Source organism: Diceros bicornis, chromosome 27 (assembly GCF_020826845.1).
Source record: "Diceros bicornis minor isolate mBicDic1 chromosome 27, mDicBic1.mat.cur, whole genome shotgun sequence".
Lineage (NCBI taxonomy): Eukaryota > Metazoa > Chordata > Mammalia > Perissodactyla > Rhinocerotidae > Diceros > Diceros bicornis.
This window is the reverse complement of record NC_080766.1, coordinates 5,268,021-5,285,144: the sequence shown is the minus strand read 5'-3', so window position 1 is coordinate 5,285,144 and position 17,124 is coordinate 5,268,021. Positions and strand designations below refer to the sequence as shown.

The following is a 17,124-nucleotide window of genomic DNA, read 5'->3' as shown; positions in this document are numbered from 1 at the left end:
TTGGGTAGAATGGTGGGCTTAAGGCTTGACTGGAATGGGTTTAAGAGAGAATGGGAGGAAGGAAATTGGAAATTATAGGTAAAGCCAACTCTTTCAAAGAGTTGTGCTGCATAGGGAGGAAATGGAGTAGTAGTTAATGTGGAGAGCGGGGTCAAGAGAAGCTTTTGTTTGTTAACATGCTAATTAGTATAATCCAGTAAAAAGCAAAACAAAAATGATAATTTGAATAAAAAGGGAGAGTATTGTCCAGTGTTACCAGGTCTGTAGAAGAAAAAAACAAAACAAAACAGCCAGTTAAATAAGAATAAAAAATAACACAAATGAAAATGTGACTTAATTCTCATATCTCCTCTATATTGGGCAAAGCTCTCTGCTCCCGACACTTTACTATTTACAATTTGGTCATTTGTCAATGGAAAATACTTGAAAAGTGTGTCCAATAAAAATTATGAAAAATTCTATGATTTTATAGAGTGCTAACTGATTTCTTCCTTTGTTTTTTAATTTATGGACATTTCCCAAATTATGAACAGTATATATTTCAAAAACTGGTTTTTAAGTTATTTTAAAACTCCAAATGCATTTTTCTAATAATATTGGTGTTATGTGAGGTGGTTTATCCTGACCAGTTAACAAAATCCTGTAAAGTAGCTGAATCATAATACTAATCATCTGGGAAGTTTCAGCTGTCCAGATTTTTATTTCTATGGGAAAACTTATTCTAATTTCTAACTCAAGGTTCTGGAACACATCTCCCATTATGAAGTGGGCCTGAAGGTGTGAGTGGAAACACAGCTTCTTACTCACACTCCCCACCCTCATCTTCCAGCAGTGAGGGAAGGATATCAATGTTCCCATGGCACCAAGGATTCAAGCAATGGGTTAATGGGGATCCTGGACATGTATTTCCTCACCAGTGAAAATTAAATGAAGACCCAGGAGTTACTACAGCTATAGTGATGAGAAGAAAGCTTCAGCAGCTAGAGTGTGTTGGTGAGTACTTGGGTACACGGCTGCTTGTATATATAAGGGCATATTAAAGTCTTGCTGTGCTGTACAAATTATGTGTGTGTGTGTGTACACACACGTGTGTTATTATTTCTGTATATACTGAAATCTTGTTGACCTGCCAATCCAACATATAAAAAATGTCAATGAATAAACTTTTGTTCAGATCTTTGATTTTATGATTCAGAGATAAATGTCCATTAAATAAACTAAAAGCAGATTTATTCTCACATACATTTTAAAGTATGTACAGGAAAACCCCATTTCCCATGCATTCTGCACCTACAAGATTGTGCAGTGATAATGATGTATGTGTTTAATGATGATGCTCAGGGCAGGGAAAAAATTCTGAAGGGAATTCTGAATGATCCATAGTTAAATTATTTTCAGCATAGATTCAGTACTCTGTCAATCTTTGAACATTGATAAACTGTATAATTTTTGGGTAAAAGTAGTGTTAATCAGAACAGCTCCCAGTTATGGAGGTGAGAACTTAGGATTGTTTCCTTAAGTGGAGAGACACTTTATTTAGATCTGTGGAAGTAAATTTTTGTTTTTTACTTTTCTGCTTAATGTCCTGGGTCATCATTATAACCGTCTCCATTCAACATTTTCTACTTACCTTAAAATGTAAAGCTGATATTTTTAGATACACCTTGGACTTCAAGAATTGGAGGTGCGGGCCGGCCCCGTGGCTTAGCCGTTAAGTGCACGCGCTCCACTATTAGCGGCCCGGGGTTCGGATCCCGGGCGCGCACCAACGCACCGCTTCTCCGGCGATGCTGAGGCCGCATCCCACATACAGCAACTAGAAGGATGTGCAGCTATGACATACAACTATCTACTGGGGCTTTGGGGAAAAAAATGGAGGAGGATTGGCAATAGATGTTAGCTCAGAGCCGGTCTTCCTCAGCAAAAAGAGGAGGATTAGCGTGGATGTTAGCTCAGGGCTGATCTCCCTCACACACACACAAAAAAAAGAATTGGAGGTGCACTCGCCTGTTGTGAGGACATTGGATGATTTCGAACTTGCTGGAGGGAATTTTTTTTATCTCAATGGACTAGGGAAGCGCTTGAGTTCAAAAGGTTTAGAGTCGTAATTACAATTCGTTGAGAGTAAGAATTACAGCTAAGTAATTTTCTTTTCTTGTCTCAAAAGAAATGGGTACACAGATGTATATTCTGAGTACTTACAGAGTCTTAATTGCCTGCCATGAGGTAGCATTTAGGAGCATGATTAAATAGGTTAAGACACGTCTATAGAAAGGAAACCTCTAAGTAAGGAGTGCACTTAACACTGTTTCCGGGATTGAATTTAAGATTTATAGCATTCACCAACTATTTTTTAAAGTTGCAGGTGGTTTATGCACATGTTAGAAACTAACTGAATTGTTCACAAATGATACATTTTATGCTGATTCATTGGCATTGTTTCTCAAATAATAGCTGCTATTTCAAATCTTACTTTTCAAAAACTGCACAGACATTCTTAAACACCAAAATCTCTTCTCTATAATCTTGTTCTTCTAAGCTATCACTGGTGGTGTGATCAGGAGCTATTTGTTCAGTCATGACTTGTGGGGCTTTCTTAACCTCTTGTAAACTTAAGTGCCCATCACCAAGCTGGATATAATTACGTTTTGGTGATTTCTTTGAGCTTTGAAGGCTAATGGATAGCCTCAAGTATTTAAATAACTGCTTGAACTCTCTTAGTTGATACAAACTGTCTCTGATAATTCCACTTTGTCTAGTATGCCACCTGAACAGCTTTATCTTAGTTTTAATACTTAGTTGATAATGTTCAATGGTACATGATATTTATATGAACCTTTTTCTTATTGAACTGTATATGAGATAATCATTTTAAGTTATGTTTTAAAGCTGTATATTAACATCATAAACTAAAACATTAGAATCAATGTTTGTATGCTAGATCATCAAATTTAATATTTTATATCAAATTTTGTTAGTCTTTTGTAAACACACTAAAACTTATACAGCCAAATGATTTTTCCTGTTTTTTTATTGCAAATTTATATGAACACATATTTACTTTTTAATTAAAATTAAAGTATCCATGTTAAATTTATGAAAACTATACCAAATGATTTAATATTTAATTAATACTAAACAATGGTTTGAAGATTTTTTAATTTTCATTGAAGGGTTTTATTGATTTTCTGCATTAAAAATAATCAAGATATATTTGGAGGAATAGTTGGCTTCATAGCTTATTTTTCTTTAAAAAATAACATCATGGGGCCGGCCCAGTGATGCAGTGGTTAAGTTAGTGCGCTCCACTTTGGTGGCCTGGGGTTCGCAGGTTCTGATCCCGGGCGTGGACCTACACACCACTTATCAAGCCATGCTGTGGTGGCGTCCCACATATAAAGTAGAGGGAGATGGGCACAGATGTTAGCCCAGGGCCAATCTTCCTCAGCAAAAAGAGGAGGATTGGCAACAGATGTTAGCTCAGGGCTGATCTTCCCCCCGCATACACAAAAAATAATGTCGTCATAAAATGTACATTAGGTATTGACCTGAATCATGATGTAATATATAAATTGTTATAACAGAAATTGTGAAAGTAAAAAGAATTATAAATAAGAAAACAATTTTTGGAATTTCTCATTGAGAATTACCCTTAGCATCTCAGATTTGCACTAGCTAGATATTTTAGAGTCCAAATTCTCGTTCTGCAATGTGCCTGCCATGTGATATTAGGCAAGCAGGAAGCGTCTGTGAAGAGCTGTTTCCTCCTCTGGAAGCTGGGAATAATTCTACAGACTGGAATGGTATGTCTCACACTCACCACCTCTTGGTATTTTATGGACGCTCAGTAAATGCTGCCTCATCATTACTATTATTCCCAAAAAAGAAATGTCCTATTGCTTTTTAGTTTCACCTTGATTATAACCAGAAATTATGACCCAGATTTGGCTTTAGATGACCTTGAATTATTTTCGAAAATAAAAAAAAGTTCCCCAGAGTATTAAGATCTGACACCGCTAATGTTATCCATAAGAGTATTTCAGAGAATGTAAAGGCAATTCATTTCTCTGAAAAGTGACTCCTTGAGTACCATTTATTTGAATGTGTATATTCTTGTATGTTTGAAAACAATGGTGATACAATGTAATTACTCATATATTGACATTTTTATTCATTGTATCTCTTTCTTAATAAATAGAGTATTTTATAAAATATAATTCATTAACTAGATATTATTAAATCTAAGGTACTAAACTTAGATCATTCTCGGATTGCTTGCTTATGTACTAGTTTGAATATGTTATCTTTGGTATTAGTTTTTGTTTGATAGTTTTTATTTGAAAGGTGTTTGTAGTGTGTGTCTTTTCTTTCTTCCTTTTATTTTTTATTTTTTGAGTATCAGCAGCTAATATACCACAGTAAACTTTTGCTACAGTATTATATATGTATATGATTTGAGGGTTCTGCATGAACACTAAGACATGCTTTAGTATTGAAGTGCATACATATATGTATATATACTCAGAACTTTTTTATTAAAAAGGAAGCAGAGTCATTTGCACATGTCTTACTCCATTGTCAGAAAAAAAAAAGGATAAGAACCTTGGTTACAAAAAGCCAAAACTGTATATAAATGACTCTGCTACATTCATCTGTTCTTGGAAACAGGTTGTCAATTTTGGTATCATCCCCAGTTCCAGGAACTAATGAATATAGCAGAGTCATTTATGAAGAATTTTCTTTTTTATGGATAGCCACTAGCAACATGGGGCGATGAGCACTTGACATTTGGCTTGTGGACTGAGAAATGGAACTTTAAATTTTATTTACTATTAATTTATTTATATTTACATTTAAATAGCCACATGGGGCTAGGGGATGCCTTATTGGACAGCACAATTCCAGATTCATGAGCAATTTTCATATATGGTTTCATTTTTGCCTTGGGTTGCTGCTGACAGTTCTCAGGGTACAAGTGCCTTGGGTGGCATAGCCTTAAACCAATCCCCTCATCTTATAGACATGGCCCAAAGCAACATAATGGCAGAGACGAGACTCAGATCTCCAGATATTGTGTCCCAGTCTCAGAATCCCCAACAGAACTTCATTTCTGATTTCCTCATGACAAGTGATAAACTTGGTAGATGGTGGTAATGATATTCAACAACCACAATTATTAAACTCTGTATCCTTTTCTGTGGTGTCTTGATAAGAAATGAGAAAAAGGAGACAGAATAAAGGGAATATTCTTATGACTAGTCTCTGCCCCTTATCTCTCCAGTGAGTCTATTGATAGAAATGGCCATATTCTTAATAAGCACTATCATTGGGCTTCGTTACAAATCATTAATTGAGTTTGTTATGTAAAAGTCACTAATTTGAGTAGCACAATCTATTTGATAAAGAATGACATTGATATATAAATCCAATAGGGAAACTTTTCATAATTATTCTCTGATAATAAAATATAGACTATTTTAATAATAATAAACTCACATTACAATGAAGTACACAGGGTCAGTGATTTGGGGATCAAAGGGCCATTGCACGTAAATTACTAAACAAATGCCAAAAGCCATCTAGTGACTGAGACAAGAATCTTTATGTTTTCTTTTCAGTTATATACTAGCTGTAGAACAGAAATCAAATAGCTAGTATATAAAAAGCAAATAAGTGCAATATGTGCTTCAAAGTTACCGTAACTGTGATGGAACACAGAAGAAGTCGCCACATAGCTGTTTCCATTCCCCAGTATAGGTCTCACAATGGATCTCTCTGGTCAATCAGTCTTCCCCATCATTAAGGTTTACTTAGGTTATAGGAGGGCATACAATAAGAAATTCTGATCCCTGGCATTTCAATAATAATAACTTTGGCAATGTCTTCGCAAGATTAAACTTGAAAGATTTCATGACTTCTAATCCCAAGTGCTAGAGTTTGTGGCAGAATTTTAGTAGGTATTAATAACATTTCTGCTAGAAATTGTAACCAGCCTCAAGTTCTATTTAAAAGGTATTCTTGCAGTTAAGAGTAGTGACCTGTTAACTCTCTGTAGGGATCATCTTATGTTAAAAACTATTTATAATATTCTAGTGATACATATGAAATCATTCCTGTCACCAACAAAATTTTGTTTGTGGAAAGGGCAAATGCTCTGAGCTTTAAATGTTTATGTATTTTGAACTTGCCACGAAGGCATGTGCTTTTTATTTCCTTGAGACATTGTTTTAAAATCCTCTGTTTAAATTGTTCTTCTCTGAGCTTTAGTAATAATTATAGGTTCCTATTGAGCAGCTCATCAAATCTTGGGCAGAAAACAACAGAAATAATAGCAAGAGTGATTCTGAGTTTAGAAAAACCGAGCCCAAAACTGAATTCAAAGTTAATCACCTTTATTTTGGGTTTATATGATCCAAATTGGACATCTATATGGATTTGATATGCAACTTTTTTTTTATCTTTGTAAGTAACCTATGATGTAAAACTGACACTCAGTTAAACTTGCTAGCTCCTATTCTGTTGGAAAGATCTCTGTTTAGAGCTACAGGAAATAAGGGCAAGCATACACATTTCACATAATAAATTAATAATGAAGAGAGAGCTATCATTACTACCTTGTAAATTATACAGTAAGTCTTAGGTGATTTATTTAGTACCTTAAACACCTAGGAAATTTCACTACTTGGCAGCAATTGGAAATGCATATTAATTCCATGCTGTATCCCACATCTGAAATAAAAGGAGAATGTCAGGAATAGACTAATTCTGGTTTCCTTTTGAATATCATATTTTAATTTCTTTTCTGTTTCTTTAATCTTTTCAGCAGTGCTTAAGGATTTGGAAGATGTTGATTAAAGCATTTCCTCTGATTAATTATATTTTGGCTTTCAACTGTTTTATTTTATTTTAAAATGAAATGAAGACACATTGTCTGGATTATAGGAGCATCTGCTCTTCCCAGTCTCTGCAAATATTTATATAAATCTTACTGCCACCCTGTTCCCTCCAAGTTCTCACTGCTTAGCTAATCCTGATTGCGTCTCCTCATTAAGCCATCTTCAGGATATGGAAACAAATAAAACAGACTAACAGCCTACATTTCAGGGATATTTGTGTGCATGGCTTGCTTACCATTTAACTCATGTTATTAAATTCTCAGAATTCATTCTGAAATCACAGAGTTTCCTTTACCTCTGCTTTCTTCATTTATACATCTGATTATTATTAACCTAAAAGCTATTTTGGGTATAATGGCTACGCCCTTATCACGGAGATATGCTATTTTTTACTCAAGATCTAGGACATTAACATGACTCAAAATTTAGAATTTAGTAGGAGGCTTAAAGGTAAACGCATGAATGTTAAATATCTCCTATATCTGTTTCCCTTTAACTATCTTCAGTATTTGTCACTTCCTTTTTATTTATCTATGGGCTAAGAGAATATATGAAGATAGTACCTCTCCACAGGGATGAAATGTTAGTATTTTCTGTAAAGACTGTCCTTCACCTGGGTTTCCTTAACTAATTGTGGCTTTCATATGGGGACAGGACTTTAATCTGGCTCTTGGCTTTCTTTCATGCTTTGATACAGAGTGAGAGAAATCTGTTTGACTTCATTTTACAAACTGTCCTCTGACCATGTAGTTTCTGTAGACAGATGATTTTTTTTGATAGTAAATTTCTAAGACTGAGAATTTCTGTTCTTGCAGCTTTATGTAATTATGTTCAAAGGGGTTTGAATTAAAATGGAACAGATGTGTCCATCTTTAATTATGGTGTAACAAATTGTGTTACTCTAAGGCTGTATTAAGTGAAACGCTCATCTTTATATAATAATGAGTCAGACAGTTTCAAAATGATATCGGTGAACACAGTGTATTGCCTATTCCACTTAGACTTCAAAAGGACTGTTAGAACTCTGAGGCTGTGCACGTGGAGCCAGAGGAAACTATGGAAAATATACATATTTGTTTTTTTATTTCAAGTTAAGTGAAAATAATCTTTAGAAACGTATGATGAATCTTAAGGTCATCTAAATAAGACAAAAAAGGCAACATTTGACTTGACAAATGTATCTCAGGGGTAGTGGGAATATTCAACTCTGTATTGGAAAATATCATCTTAGGGTTTCCTAAGGACTCTTTTGTATCTTTTGTGTAAACACTCTCTTATAAATGAGTGGCCAGGAAAGGTTTTTTTTTTTGCACCACTTCTAAGTCAGTAAAATAAAGTCTTTTTTAGGACTAGCTGGCAGCTACTTAGAGAACCAAAAATTAGCAAAAAGAATATGGATCGGCACAAATCCTGTGATGTGAGTCCCATCCCAATGTTTTCATTTCTGTCATTAATACCACAATCCTTTTATGCTTAGGGACATCTTCAACTCCTTATGCTTTTTCTAGTCCCGTAATCTAGCCTGTCACCGATTATTATTTCTTAATTTTTTTCTTGACATACTCTCTCTGCTCCATTATCCTCACCACCCTAACTCCAGGCTCCATTACCCCATACCCCAATCATTCCAACAGTTTTCTAATGAGTTTTCTTGATACTACTCTCCCTTTTCCATTCTCTTCTTCGAGTCTTTACCAATGTAATGTAAAAATAATAATTCTATGTTGACACATCTTTTCTGAAATATTGCGATAGATCTAAATTATCTATTATACGAAGTTGTGCTTTTAGGTCTAGTCTTCAGGATCATCCATAATCTCTAAGCACCTTCTTCTCACTACTTCTCAGTAAAGCTAGTAATATGATCTTCTTTTCATAAAGTGCCTTCACTTTCAGTAACTAAACACAGCTTCCTCCAGGCAGGGCTGGTCACTATGTCCCAACACATATGCCTGTATCCTCTCCCCTACGCTCTCACTCCAGCCTGGGATGCCCTGGTAGCTTGCTCATTCAAAACTGCCCCTTTCTTGAAAGGCCAGATTCTCCATGATGCTTTTTTTCTTTTTTCACCTTTCCCTGTACTCTGAGTTACCAATTCAGTTTTGATTCACACCCTGCTTGTTTTCTGAACTGGTTTTGAGTCCTTATCAAGATTTTAATCTCCTTGTGAAGTAAGGTCTATTTCACAGAATGACTCAACTATAAGTATAAATTGGTTGATCAATTGACATGCCTTCTTTGAGGGATTCATTGCTGAGACTGTCTTCATGTTTATTGGGATGGGCAGGGGGCAGAAAGATGAGATGAGCAAAAAAGACAATTTGAGAAATGAACGTTTTATTTCATTGCAATGTCTGCAAAATTGTAGGTCTTACGGGAATAAATACACTAAATTCAAAGATGAGGAAAAAAAGGTAAACTTTACAGAGCTGTAGCAAACGCCAGATGTTGAAAGGAAACCTTACCAGGCTAGTCTTCTACAGCTTTCATCTTTAAGAGACGAATTACAACAAAGAACCAAAGTAAACATTAAGAAACCGTACAATAAGGACAATAAGTGAGAGCACAGAGCTATGGATTTCAAAATAGAAGACACGCCCAGGGAGCCGTGGTCAATGTGTCCCTTCACCATCCAGGGCTGCTGCTCCAGGATCTTCTGCTCCCACAAGGACCTGCTGGTCTCTGTCCTTTGCTTTCCCCTCCCTTCTCCCAGTAGACATGCACACTCACATTTCCAGGATCCAAGGAAAGGAACAAAGCTTAATTTTCTGGGTCAATCAGAGCAGCAGGATAGCTGATGTAGTTTGGTGCTTTCTCCTGCTGATCCTCAACACGGAACTCTGGATTCACATCTAAGGACTAAGAACATGTTCAACTCTGATGAATTAGAAATAAGACAAGAACTACAATTGAGTTACTTACCTAAAATTAGAAAATGAAAAAATGTTGATCATTGGATTCATTTGGTTCACTAAGTGCATTTTTATGACTTGAACATATAAAACAATATAGGATTTTTCTTATCCTTTAATAATCAATTTAGAGGAATATAAACCTCATTTATATTAAAAAGTATGGAGTAGAGATGGAAACTAAAATTAATATGCCAGAATGGGATGCTACAATTTAATGACATCTTATTAGACAAATACATCTGTTCTTGTAGATCAAATAATAATGAGGTGCAAAATGGACATGGCTTCAGAGAAGATGTTGATTTCTTGTCTTTTATTTTTCTAATATCAAAATTCTTACAGTGTTTATTGTAGAAAACTTGGACGGGGAGAAAAACATGAAACAAAACTATTACCCTTGATCTCATTCCACCACCTAGTGATAACCACAGCCAATATGTTGGTGAACATATTACCAAGAGGTAGCTTTGTACAGAAAGACATTTATTCATCACAAAAATATGACGTTATATGCTGTTTAATAAAAATGTTTTCACTTAACACTGTATAGTCATTTCCCATGTCAAATAATATTACAATGTATACTAAACCTTTTATGCTCAATATAAAGCAACACTAAATGTACGCTAGTTCCCATTTTCCCTATTAGAAGGCCAATTTATTTAGTTACAAACGTTTATTTAAAATCACATATTTTAACAAATACTGAATTTATTTTAAAATGTTAATTTTAAAAAATCTCACATTTCATGAAATGTCATTAGTTTTTATCATTGGAAGCGTTTTTTTGAGTCAATAGCTTTTCAGACCCCATCATCTATACTTTTGTATCTGTTTATGATGCTATTACTGGAAATTTTATCCCAAGCTATAAGTATTCATTTACATAACATTAAGACTTTCAGTATTTTTGTTAATGTCCACAATATAACCATTTATGATATTTTATTTTTTAAAATTTTTTGTTTATTGCAGTAACATTGGTTTATAAAATTGTATAAATTTCAGGTGTACATCATTATACTTCTATTTCTGCATAGATTACATCATGTTCACCACCCAAATACTAATTACAACCCATCACCACACACATGTGCCGAATTATCCCTATCGCCCTCCTCCCTCCCCCCTTCCCCTCTGGTAACCACCAATCCAATCTCTGTCTCTATGTGTTTGTTTATTGTTGTTATTATCTAATACTTAATGAAGGGAATCATACGGTATTTGACCTTCTCCCTCTGACTTATTTCACTTTGCATAATACCCTCAATGTCCATCCATGTTGTCACAAATGGCTGAATTTCATCGTTTCTTATGGCTGAGTAGTATTCCATTGTGTATATATATACCACATCTTCTTTATCCATTCGTCCCTTGATGGGCACTTAGGTTGCTTCCAAGTCTTGGCTATTGTGAATAATGCTGCAATGAACACAGGGGTGCATGTATCTTTATGCATTGGTGTTTTCAAGTTCTTTGGATAAATACCCAGCAGTGGAATAGCTGGATCATATGGTAGTTCTATCCTTGATTTTTTGAGGAATCTCCATACTGTTTTCCATAGTGGCTGCACCAGTTTGCACTCCAACCAGCAGTGTGTGAGAGTTCCCTTCTCTCCACATCCTCTCCAACACATGTTGTTTCCTGTCTTGTTAATTATAGCCATTCTGACAGGCGTGAGGTGATATCTTGTTGTAGTTTTGATTTGCATTTCCCTGATAGTTAATGATTTTGAACATCTTTTCATGTGTCTATTGGCCATCTGTATATCTTCTTTGGAGAAATGTTTGTTCAGGTCTTTTGCCCATTTTTTAATTGGGTTGTTAGTTTTTTTGTTGTTGAGATGCATGAGTTCTTTATATATTTTGGAGATTAACCCCTTATCAGATGTATGGTTGGCAAATATCTTCTCCCAATTGTTAGGTTGTCTTTTCGTTTTGTTCATGGTTTCCTTTGCTGTGCAGAAGCTTTTTGGTTTGATGTAGTCCCATTTGTTTATTTTTTCTATTGTTTGTCTTGCCCGGTCAGACATGGTGCTTGAAAATATGTTGCTAAGACCGATGTCGAAGAGCATACTGCCTATGTTTTCTTCTAGAAGTTTCATAGTTTCAGGTCTTACATTCAAGTCTTTAATCTATTTGGAGTTAATTTTTGTGTGTGGTGTAAGGTAAGGGTCTACTCTCATTTTTTTGCATGTGGCTATCCAGTTTTCCCAACACCATTTGTTGAAGAGACTTTCTTTTCTCCATTGTATGTTCTTGGCTCCTTTGTCAAAGATTAGCTGTCCATAGATGTGTGGATTTATATCTGGGCTTTTGATTCTATTCCATTGATCTGTGTGTCTGTTTTTGTGCCAGTACCATTGCTGTTTTGGTTACTATAACTTTGTAGTATATTTTGAAATCAGGGAGTATGATACCTCCAACTTTGTTCTTTTTTCTCAGGATTCCTTTACCTATTCGGGGTCTTTTATTGTTCCATATAAATTTTAGGATTCTTTGTTCTATTTCTGTGAAAAATGTTGTTGGACCTTTGATAGGGATTGCATTGAATCTATAGATTGCTTTAGGAAGTATGGACATCTTAACTATGTTAATTCTTCCAATCCAAGAGCACGGAATATCTTTACATTTCTTTGTGTTTTCTTCAGTTTCTTTCAGCAATGTTTTGTAGTTTTCCGTGTACAGCTCTTTCACCTCTTTGGTTAAGTTTATTCCTAGGTATTTTCTTCTTTTTGTTGCAATTGTAAATGGGATTGTATTCTCAATTTCTCTTTCTGCTACTTCGTTGTTAGTGTATAGAAATGCAACTGATTTTTGTATGTTGATTTTGTATCCTGCAACTTTACCATATTCGTTTATTACTTCTAAAAGTTTTTTGGTGGATTCATTAGGGTTTTCTATATATAAAATCGTGTCATCTGCAAATAGTGACAGTTTCACTTCTTCCTTTCCAATTTGGATCCCTTTTATTTCTTTCTCTTGGCTGATTGCTCTGGCTAGGACTTCCAGTACTATGTTAAATAGGAGTGGTGAGAGTGGACATCTTTGTCTGGTTCCTGTTCTTAGAGGGATAGCTTTCAGTTTTTCACCATTGAGAATGATATTAGCTGTGGGTTTGTCATATATGGCCTTTATTATGTTGAGGTACTTTCCTTCTTTACCCATTTTATTCAGAGTTTTTATCATAAATGGATGCTCTATCTTGTCAAATGCTTTCTCTGCATCTATTGAGATGATCATGTGATTTTTATTCTTCATTTTATTAATGTGGTGTATCACGTTGATTGATTTGCGAATGTTAAACCATCCCTGCATCCCTGGAATAAACCCCACTTGATCATGGTGTATAATCTTTTTAATGTATTGTTGTATGCCATTTGCTAGTATTTTGTTGAGGATTTTAGCATCGATCAGTGATATTGGCCTGTAATTTTCTTTTTTTGTGTTGTCCTTTTCTGGTTTTGGTATCAGGGTAATGTTGGCTTCGTAGAGTGAGTTAGGGAGCTTCCCCCCCTCTTCAATTTTTTGGAAGAGTTTGAGAAGGATAGGTATTAAGTCTTCTTTGAATGTTTGGTAGAATTCACCAGGGAAGCCGTCTGGTCCTGGACTTTTATTTTTGGGGAGGTTTTTGACTACTGTTTTGATCTCCTTACTGGTGATTGGTCTATTCAAATCTCTACTTCTTCTTGATCCAGTTTTGGAAGGTTATATAATTCAAAAATTTATCCATTTCTTCCAGATTGTCGAATTGGTTGGCATATAGCTTTTCATAGTATTCTCTTATAATCTTTTGTATTTCTGAGGTGTCCGTTGAAATTTCTCCTCTTTCATTTCTGATTTTACTTATTTGTGTCCTGTCTGTTTTTTTCTTGGTGAGTCTAACTAAAGGTTTGTCCATTTTGTTTATCTTTTCAAAGAACCAGCTCTTGGTTTTATTAATTTTTTCTGTTTATTTTTTGGTGTGTATTTCATTTATTTCTGCTCTGATTTTTATTATTTCCCTTCTTCTATTGATTTGGGGCTTGGTTTGTTCTTCTTTTTCCAGTTCCTTTAGGTGCATTGTTAGATTGTTTATTTGAGATTTTTCTTGTTTGTTGAGATAGGCCTGTATTGCTATAAACTTCCCTCTTAGAACTGCTTTTGCTGTATCCCATAAATTCTGGCATGTCATATTTTCATTTTCAATTGTCTCCAGGTATTTTTTGATTTCTTCTTTGATTTCTTCGTTGACCCAGTCGTTGTTCAATAGCATTTTGTTTAATCTCCACGTATTTGTGGCTTTTCTGATTTTCTTCCTATAGTTGATTTCTAGTTTCATACCGTTGTGGTCAGAAAAGATGCTTGGTATTGTTTCAATCTTCTTAAATTTATGGAGACTTGTTTTATGGCCTAATATGTGATCAATCCTGGAGAATGTTCCATGTGCATTTGAAAAGAACGTGTATTCTTTGGTTTTTGGGTGAAATGCTCTGTATATATCTACTAGGTCCATCTATTCTAGTGTGTCATTTAAGGCCAATGTTTCCTTATTGATCTTCTGTTTGGATGATCTATCCGTTAGTGTAAGTGGAGTGTTAATGTCCCCTACTATTATTGTGTTACTGTCTATTTCTGTTTTTATGTCTGTTAATAATTGCATTATATATTTACGTGCACCTACATTGGGTGCGTAGATATTTACAAGTGTTATATCCTCTTGTTGGATTGTTCCCTTGATCATTATGTAATGCCCTTCTTTGTCACTTTCTACAGTTTTTGTTTTAAAGCCTATTTTGTCTGATGTGAGTACTGCTACTCCAGCTTTCTTTTCATTGCCATTTGCATGGAGTATCTTTTTCCATCCCTTCACTTTCGGTTTGTGAGTGTCTTTAGGTCTGAAGTGTGTCTCTTATATGCAGTATATATATGGGTCTTGTTTTTTTATCCAGTCAGCCACCCTATGCCTTTAATTGGAGCATTTAGTCCATTGACGTTTAAAGTAGCTATTGATAAGTATGTACTTACTGCCATTTTTTAACTTTTTTTTTTTCTCAGTGTTTTAGTAGTCCTTCTCTGTTCCTTTCTTCTTCTATACAGAATTGATGGTCTCTTTAGTTTGACCTCTGTCTGAAAGCTCTACTCTTCAACTCCCCTCCTCCCTCCTTTTATGTTTTTGATATCATATCTAACCTTTTTTTTGTGCATTTGTATCCATTATCCTCTTATCATGGAAATAGATAATTTTCCCTATTTGTGGTCTTCTCTTTTCCCCTTAAATCAGTCCCTTTAACATTTCTTATAGCACTGGTTTCTTGGTAATAAACTCCTTTAATTTTTGCTTGTCTGGGAAATTTTTGATCTCTCCTTCCATTTTGAATGATAACCTTGCTGGGTAGAGTATTCTTGGCTGTAGGTTTTTTGCTTTTAGCACTTTAAATATATTGTGCCACTCTCTTCTAGCCTGTAAGGTTTCTGCTGAGAAGTCAGCTGATAGCCTTATGGGGGTTTCCTTTGTATGTAACTTGTCTTTCTCTTGCGACTTTTAGGATTCTCTCTTTATCTTTAATTCTGGACATTTTGATTATGATGTGTCTTGGTGTGGGCCTCTTTGGGTTTATCTTGTTTGCTGTTCTCTGTGCTTCCTGTACATGAATGTCTGTTTCCTTCCTTAGGTTAGGGAAATTTTCATCTATTATTTCTTGAAATAGATTCTCTGCCCCTTTGTCTCGCTCTTCTCCTTCCGGGACACCTGTAACACAGATGTTAGTGCGCTTGATATTGTCTCAGAGGTCCCTTAGACTGTCGTCAATCTTTTTAATTCTTTTCTCTTTTACCTGTTCAGCTTGGGTAATTTCTTCTAGTCTTTCGTCCAGCTCACAGATCCTTTCTCCTGTATCCTGTACTCTGCTTTTGAGTCCCTCTAGTGAATTTTTCATTTCCAGTATTGTATTCTTCATTTCTGATTGGTTCTTTTTTATATCTTCCATTTCTTTGTTGACATTCTCACTGAGTTCATCTATTCTTCTCCCCAGATCAGTGAGCATCCTTAACACTCTTTGTTTGAACTCTCTGTCAGGTAAGTTGCTCATTTCTGTTTCACTTAGTTGCTTTTCTGGGGTTTTGTCCTGTTTCCTTACTTGGAATGTATTCCTTTGCCTCCTCATTTTGCCTCTTTCCCTGAGCTTGTGTCTATGTGTTAGGTAGGTCAGCTACGTCTCCTGCTCTTGGATAGGTGACCTTATGTAAGTGATGCCTTAGGAGGCCTGCAGTGTGCTTCCTTCAGTTCTCAATGTTCCAGGGGTGACCCCTATGTGGGCCACGTGTGTCCTCCTGTTGTGGCCTGTTTGCTCTCCCTGTAGGCACCCAGGGAGGCTGAGTTATGCTCCTGGCCAGCTGTTGTAATGCTCAGTTGCTTGTAGTTGTTGTGATCTCTTCAGTCTCTTTATCAGGTGTGGGGAGCCCTAGCACAGTTGGCTGCAAGTTCTGATATCACATTTGTGTTGCAATATTTCTTTTAAGTGAGTAGGCCCCCAGCATGGCAGGTTGTTAGGCTCAGGGCCTTACAATTGCTATAAGCCTCCAGCCTTTAGGTCTCTTGTCAGCTCTCTGAGGATTGCAGCTGGGTGGGGCTGGCCTCAGGCTCGGGAGCACGCACTTGTTTCAGGCTTTGGAAAGTGGGGCTAACCCCCTATGTGAGTCTTTGAGAAGCACAAGTCTTCTGCAGCTGACAAGCCCTGCCGCCCACAGGTCCACAGACGCAGTCAACACAGTCCTGCCCTATGTGCACACCCCGACCTCCCGAAGCAGACCCAGTCTCTCCCTGGCGGGAGCCCCACACACTCCACCACTGCCCCACACTCTCCACCCACTACTTGTGCACACCCTGCCCCACTGAAGTGGGCTCAGTTGCCAGGCTGCAGAGAATCCAGTCACCAATCTATGCAGGCCCGCAAATTGCCCCAGGGCTTGTTGTTGGGCAGGGCCAGTCTCTAGGGTGGGCTGCCTGCCCTGGCTGAGCTGGATTAAATCGGTGCTCTAGTGGGTGGGGCAGACCCTGGGCTAGCAGGCCCCAGGGAGAACTCCAATGGCGTCTGTGTCAGCACACCCACACCACCCACAGTAGGCCACGACAATGGCCGCCGCCAATGTCCCAGTCACTGGAGAGGTCTCACCTCTCACCGAGATGCACTCAGGGTCTATTAGGTGAGTCTCTTTTCACCAAAGCACTGTGCACCTTTCTTTCTCGTGATTTTAGGTTGCTTTCTGAAACGGGTGAGTTTGCGCGTGGGCCCTTTAAGAGCCGGTTTTAATTTCTTTGTGAACCAGCTTTTC

The 17,124-nt window shown here is 36.5% G+C and overlaps 1 long non-coding RNA gene across 1 annotated transcript in view; it reads left to right on the top strand.

Annotated features, from left to right (window-relative positions):
• The window catches only part of LOC131423102 (uncharacterized), a 102,240-nt gene that overhangs the window by 13,503 nt on the left and 71,613 nt on the right, over window positions 1–17,124 (top strand). Inside the window, exon 2 of the long non-coding RNA XR_009224231.1 lies at window positions 739–993. This is a non-coding gene — a long non-coding RNA (uncharacterized LOC131423102). The remainder of the gene's footprint in view (window positions 1–738; window positions 994–17,124) is intronic.